General features: G+C 55.6%; 1 long non-coding RNA gene across 1 annotated transcript; it reads right to left on the bottom strand.

The window, feature by feature from the left end:
• Positions 1-390: 390 nt before the first annotated feature.
• LOC144611463 (uncharacterized) lies at positions 391-6,215 on the bottom strand. Its single transcript, XR_013549526.1, has 3 exons — positions 6,078-6,215; positions 4,454-4,573; positions 391-1,874 (listed from the first exon to the last, which is right to left on the bottom strand). It is a non-coding gene; the product is annotated as an uncharacterized LOC144611463 (long non-coding RNA).
• Positions 6,216-6,373: the final 158 nt, after the last annotated feature.

The raw sequence follows: 6,373 nt of genomic DNA, 5'->3' as shown, positions 1-6,373 counted from the left end.
CCTTAACGATATGAGAAGGCAGATCGCCATTACTTTCCCCATTAGGGATGCTTGTCGTAATAAGTTCATAAGTTATAAGAGCAAGTTCATAAGTCATATTTGGCTCATCAAGTCTACTCCATCTTGGCTGATCTATCTTTCCCTCCTAACCCCATTCTCCTGCCTTCTCCCCATAACCCCTGACACCTGTACTAATCAAGAACCTATCTATGAGAAGATAACTGCAGATGAAGGTACAAATCGAAGGTATTTATTCACAAAATGCTGGAGTAACTTAGCAGGTCAGGCAGCATCTCGGGAGAGAAGGAATGGGTGACGTTTCGGGTCCCGAAACGTCACCCATTCCTTCTCTCCCGAGATGCTGCCTGACCTGCTGAGTTACTCCAGCATTTTGTGAATAAGAACCCATCTATCTCTGCCTTAAATATATCCACTGACTTGGCCTCCACAGCCGTCTGTGGCGATGAATTCCACAGAATCACCACAGTCTGACTGAAGAAATTTCTCCTCATCTCCTTCCTAAAGGGAAGTCCTTTAATCCTGAGGCTGTGCCCTCTGGTCCTGGACTCTCCCACCAGTGGAAACATCCTCTCCACATCCACTCTATCCAGGCCTTTCACTGATCGCTAGGTTTCAATGAGGTCCCCCCTCATCCTTGTAAACTCCAGGGTGTACAGGCCCAGTGCCCACAAACGCTCATCACATGCCAACCAAGTCATGCCTCCATCTTATCGAACCAACCCAATGTTACCCATCAGTAAGCTGGTGGAGTTTATTCTTACCAGGTGAGTAATGAACGCCACTAAGTATTTTATTAAAACAGCTGCCTTGAAAGATGCTTTAACTAACCATGGGCGAATTTGTGTAAGGTTTCGTGGGTCAAGTCATCTCTAATTGGGCCTCTCCATTACAATGTTGACTGCACCTCAAAAAATATCTTCGCCGGCTATAAAGCGCTGAGGGATTTTCCTGAGAAAGGATGCAAAAGGTGCTCTAGAGGGCGGGACGGCAGCAGATTTGCTGCCTTCCAGCACCAGAGACTCTCGTTTGATCCCGACTACGGGCGCCGTCTGCCCGGAGTTTGTACGTTCTCCCCGTGACCTGCGTGGGTTTTCTCCGGGCGCTCCGGTTTCCTCCCACGCTCCAAAGACGCGCGGTTTTGTAGGTTAACCGGCTTCGGTGAAATTGTAAATTGCCCCCATAGTGGGTGTTGGATGGTGTAAGTGTGATATAAGAAGATAACTGCAGATGCTGGTACAAATCGAAGGTATTTATTCACAAAACGCTGGAGTAACTCAGCAGGTCAGGCAGCATCTCGGGAGAGAAAGCATGGGTGACGTTTCGGGTCGAGACCCTTCTTCAGACTGATGTCAGGGGGGCGGGACAAAGGAAGGACATAGGTGGAGACTGGAACATCAGTCTGAAGAAGGGTCTCGACCCGAAACGTCACCCATTCCTTCTCTCCAGAGATGCTGCCTGACCCGCTGAGTAACTCCAGCATTGTGTGTGTGCGGGGATCGCTGGTCGGCACGGACTCGGTGGGCCGAAGGGCCAGTTTCCGCGCTGTATCTCTAAAGTCTAAAACGCAGCCTAACAAAGGGGATCGCTATGGGCCGTGTTCAGTTCTTTACCGATTCTTTTACCCATCAGGGGATTTTCCTCGGACAACACGTGGCCCTGAACTCTAACTGGGGCCGTTATCCCGAGGCCGCCGATACCTGTCGCCGGCTAGTGTTTACATTTCCTCCTCACTGCTTCGATCGAGGTCGGATTCGGAGTGCAGCGACATCTGTTCGGCCATTTGCTGCACAGTCTCGTCCATGGGCGTCAGCTTCCCGTCACAGCCAACCACCATCGGCTGGATTATCTGTTCCCTGTCACCCAAGTGGAACCCCAAAGGGCGTTAGCGACAATTCAACACCACATGCCCCCCCTCCCCATCCCCCACCAACCCATCCCACAATCCCACTTCATCGTGGCGCATCCATCCTCCCACATCACCGTATCCAGCAAAGCATGGCGGCGCGGTGGCGCAGCGGTAGAACTACTGCCCGACTGCAGCGCCAGAGACCCGGGTTCCATCCCCACTACGGGCACCATCTGTACGGAGTTTGTACGTTCTCCCCGTGACCTGCGTGGGTTTTCTCCGAGATCTTCGGTTTCCTCCCACACTCCAAAGACGTGCAGGTTTGTAGGTTAATTGGCTTGGTGTAAAAATGGTAAAATTGTCCCTAGTGGGTGTAGGATAGTGTTAATGTGCGGGGATCGCCGGCAGGCAGGGACTCGGTGGGCCGAAGGGCCTGTTTCCGCGCTGCATCTCTGAACTAAACATCGTATGGCCCCTCCAACCCATCCTACAATCTAACTTCATCTTGGTTGATCCAACGTCCTACACCGTCTTAGCCAGCAAGACAGGGCGGCACGGTGGCACAGCGGTAGAATTGCTGCCTCACAGCGCCAGAAACCCGGGTCCCATCCCGACTAGATTTAGAGATACAGCGCGGAAACAGGCCCTTCGGCCCACCGAGTCCGCGCCGCCCAGCGATCCCCGCGCACTAACACTATCCTACACACACGAGGGACAATTTTTACATTTACCCAGTCAATTAACCTACAAACCTGTACGTCTTTGGAGTGTGGGAGGAAACCGAAGATCTCGGAGAAAACCCACGCAGGTCACGGGGAGAACGTACAAACTCCGTACAGACGGTGCCCGTAGTCAGGATCTCCGGCGCTGCATTCGCTGTAAGGCGGCAACTCTACCGCTGCGCCACCGTGCCGCCCTGACTACGGGCGCGGGCGCTGCCTGTACAGAGTTTGTACGTTCTCCCCGAGACCCGCGTGGGTTTTCCACCGGGTGCTCCGGTTTCCTCACGCGTACCGAAGGCGCGTGGGTTTTTGTAGGTTAATTGGCTTCGACAAAAGATCGACCTTAATGTGTGAAAGGTGTCGGAACAACATACGACTAGTGGGGCAGCACGGTGGAGCTGCGGTAGAGTTGCTGCCTCACAGCTGGGACGCTTCTGGGAATGGGAAGCGAGGAGTGGGAATTGGGAAGGGAATGGGGGGGGGGGAGTCACATTTGGAAGATGGGGGTCAAGGATGAGACCGTGGAGTCAGGAATGGGTGAAAGGAATCAGTGAAATGGGTCAACCAGCCAACAACTAACAACAGGAAAAGAACTGCAGATGCTGGTTTAAATCGAATGTAGACACAAAATGCTGGAGTAACTCAGCGGGTCAGGCAGCATCTCGGGAGAGAAGGAATGGGTGACGTTTCGGGTCGAGACCCTTCTTCAAACTGAAGTTGCTGGAGTAACTCAATGGGACAGGCAGCATCTCGGGAGAGAAGGAATGGGTGACGTTTCAGGTCGAGACCCTTCTTCAGACTGAAGAAGGGTCTCGACCCGAGACGTCACCCATTCCTTCTCTCCAGGGACGCTGCCTGACCCGCTGAGTTACTCCAGCATTTTGTGTGTATCTTCAGGAAAATGGGAGCGGGATCAGGAAAGGGAGATGGACACAAAATGCTGGAGCAACTCAGCGGGTCAGGCAGCGTCCCTGGAGAGAAGGAATGGGTGACGTTTCGGGTCGAGACCCTTCTTCAGACTGAGAGTCAGGGGGGAGGGAAACGGGAGATTCTTCAGACTGAAGGGTCTCGACCCGAAACGTCACCCATTCCTTCTCTCCAGAGATGCTGCCCGTCCCGCTGAGTTACTCCGGCATCTTCAGTCTGAAGAAGGGTCTCGATAGGGGAGTCCAGAAAAAGGGGCCACAGTTTAAGAATAAGGGGTCGGCCATTTAGAACGGAGATGAGGAAAAACTTTTTCAGTCAGAGAGTTGTGAATCTGTGGAATTCTCTGCCTCAGAAGGCAGTGGAGGCCAATTCTCCGAATGCATTCAAGAGAGAGCTGGATAGAGCTCTTAAGGATAGTGGAGTCAGGGGGTATGGGGAGAAGGCAGGAACGGGGTACTGATTGAGAATGATCAGCCATGATCACATTGAATGGCGGTGCTGGCTCGAAGGGCCGAATGGCCTCCTCCTGCACCTATTGTCTATTGTCCACACCTAACAACAGGAAAAAAACTGCAGATGCTGGTTTAAATCGAATGTAGACACAAAATGCTGGAGTAACTCAGCGGGTCGGGCAGCATCTCAGGAGAGAAGGAATGGGTGACGTTTCGGGTCGAGACCCTTCTTCAGACGAATTGTCACCCATCAGTCTGAAGAAGGGTCTCGACCCGAAACGTCACCCATTCCTTCTCTCCAGAGATGCTGCCTGACCCTCTGAGTTGCCCCAGCATTTTGTGTCTATCTTTGATTTAAACCAGCATCTTTCCTACACATCAGGAAAGGGAAGGTGGAGTAGGGATGTGTGGAGGATGGAATGGAGCGGAGGGAGAGAAGGGAGGGGTGAGATCTTAGATCCCCTGCACATTCCTCTGGCAAGTACCTGGATAATTTGTCGAACATGCTGATGAGCTTCATGGCTTCGTATTCCTTCTGCTCCTCCGTCATCCCCTCCATGGGGTCCGGAAGCTTCTCTTCCACGCGGCCTGTGACTGGGTTAATGCTGGAGAGAGAAGTTCAGTTCAGAGATGCAGCGTAGAAACAGGCCCTTCGGCCCACCGAGCCCGTGCCGACCAGCGATCCCACGCACGAGGGGCAATTTACAGACGCCAATTAATCCGCAAACCTTCACGTTTAATTTAGTTTAGTTTAGTTTAGATATACAGCGTAGAAACAGGCCCTTCGGCCCACCGAGCCCGTGCCGACCAGCGATCCCTGCACGCTATCCCACGCACGAGGGGCAATTTACAGACGCCAATTAACCTAGAAACCTGCACATGTAGTTTAGAGGTACAGATTGGAAACAGGCCCATCGGCCCACCGAATCCACACTGACTAGCGATACACTAGCACTATCCCACACACTGGGGACAGTTTACACATACGCCAAGCCAATTAACCTACAAACCTGTATCTCATTGGAGGGTGGGAGGAAACCGGAGCACCCGGAGAAAACCCACCCAGGTCACGGGGAGAACGTACAAACCCCGTACAGACAGCGCCCGTAGTCGGGATTGAACCCGGGTCTGTGGCGCTGTGAGGTATCGACTCTACCGCTGTGCCACCCCTAAGAATGAGTTTAATGATCCGTTAAACTTTACGGATGGTGCGGTGGTAGAGTTGCCGCCTTACAGCGAATGCAGCGCCGGAGATTCAGGTTCCATCCTGACTACGGGCGCCGTCTGTACGGAGTTTGTACGTTCTCCCCGTGACCTGCGTGGGTTTTCTCCGAGAACTTTGGTTTCCTCCCACACTCCAAAACTCAGATGGGTTTGTAGGTTAATTGGCTTGGTAAATGTAACTGTAAAAATTGCCCCCAGTGGGTGTAGGATGGTGTTAGTGTGCGGGGATCGCTGGACAGCGCGGACTCGGTGGGCCGAAGGGCCTGGTTTCCGCGCTGAAATCACTAAACTAAAAAAACAAAAGTGGTGCAGCGGTGGAGTAAGCTGACGAGGTCCGGGCTCCACCCCCCCACCCGCGGCCCAGGCCCCATCCCCACCCCCGCAAGCTCCACCCCCACACCCACGGCCCGCAGGCCCCACCCCCACACCAGCAGACCCCAGGCCCCACCCCCACACCCCGCAGGCCCCACCCCCACACCAGCAGGCTCCACCCCCCACCCGTGGCCCGCAGGCCCCACCCCCACCCCCGCAGGCTCCACCCCCCCACACCCGCGGCCCGCAGACCTCATCCCCACACCTGCGGCCCCAGATCCCACCCCCACACCAGCAGACCCCACCCCCGCGGCCTGCAGGCTCCACCCCCACCCGTGGCCCCACCCCCGCAGGCCCAACCCCACACCCAGCAGACCCCACCCCCACAGGATCCACCCCCACAGGCTCCACCCCCACACCCGCAGGCTCCACCCCCACAGGCTTCACCCCACCCCCGCAGGCTCCACCCACAGGCTCCACCCCCACCCCCGCAGGCTCCACCCCCACAGGCTCCACCCCCACACCCGCAGGCTCCACCCACAGGCCCCACCCCCACACCCGCAGGCTGCTTACTTGGGCTTCGCCTCTTTATATTCCTCCGTGTCTGTGTCCTCTTCTTCGAATACTCCCCTTCTCCCCGTCCGCCGCCCAGCAGCCCCCGGGCCGCCAGCAGCCCGCCGCGTTCCCGTAGCCCGTGTACTTCACAAAGCGCGACACTGCGGCGCGGGACACGGGCGGGAACAGGGGCGGGGGTAACGGGGGAGAGAGAGAGAGGGGGGGGGGGAGAGGGGGAGAGGGAGAGAGAGAGGGGGGAGAGAGGGGGAGAGGGAGAGGGGGAGAGAGAGAGGGGGAGAGAGAGAGGGGGAGAG

This window comes from Rhinoraja longicauda, chromosome 40 (genome assembly GCF_053455715.1).
Source record: "Rhinoraja longicauda isolate Sanriku21f chromosome 40, sRhiLon1.1, whole genome shotgun sequence".
Lineage (NCBI taxonomy): Eukaryota > Metazoa > Chordata > Chondrichthyes > Rajiformes > Arhynchobatidae > Rhinoraja > Rhinoraja longicauda.
The sequence above is the reverse complement of the archived record's forward strand: the minus strand, read 5'-3'. Positions and strand labels throughout refer to the sequence as shown.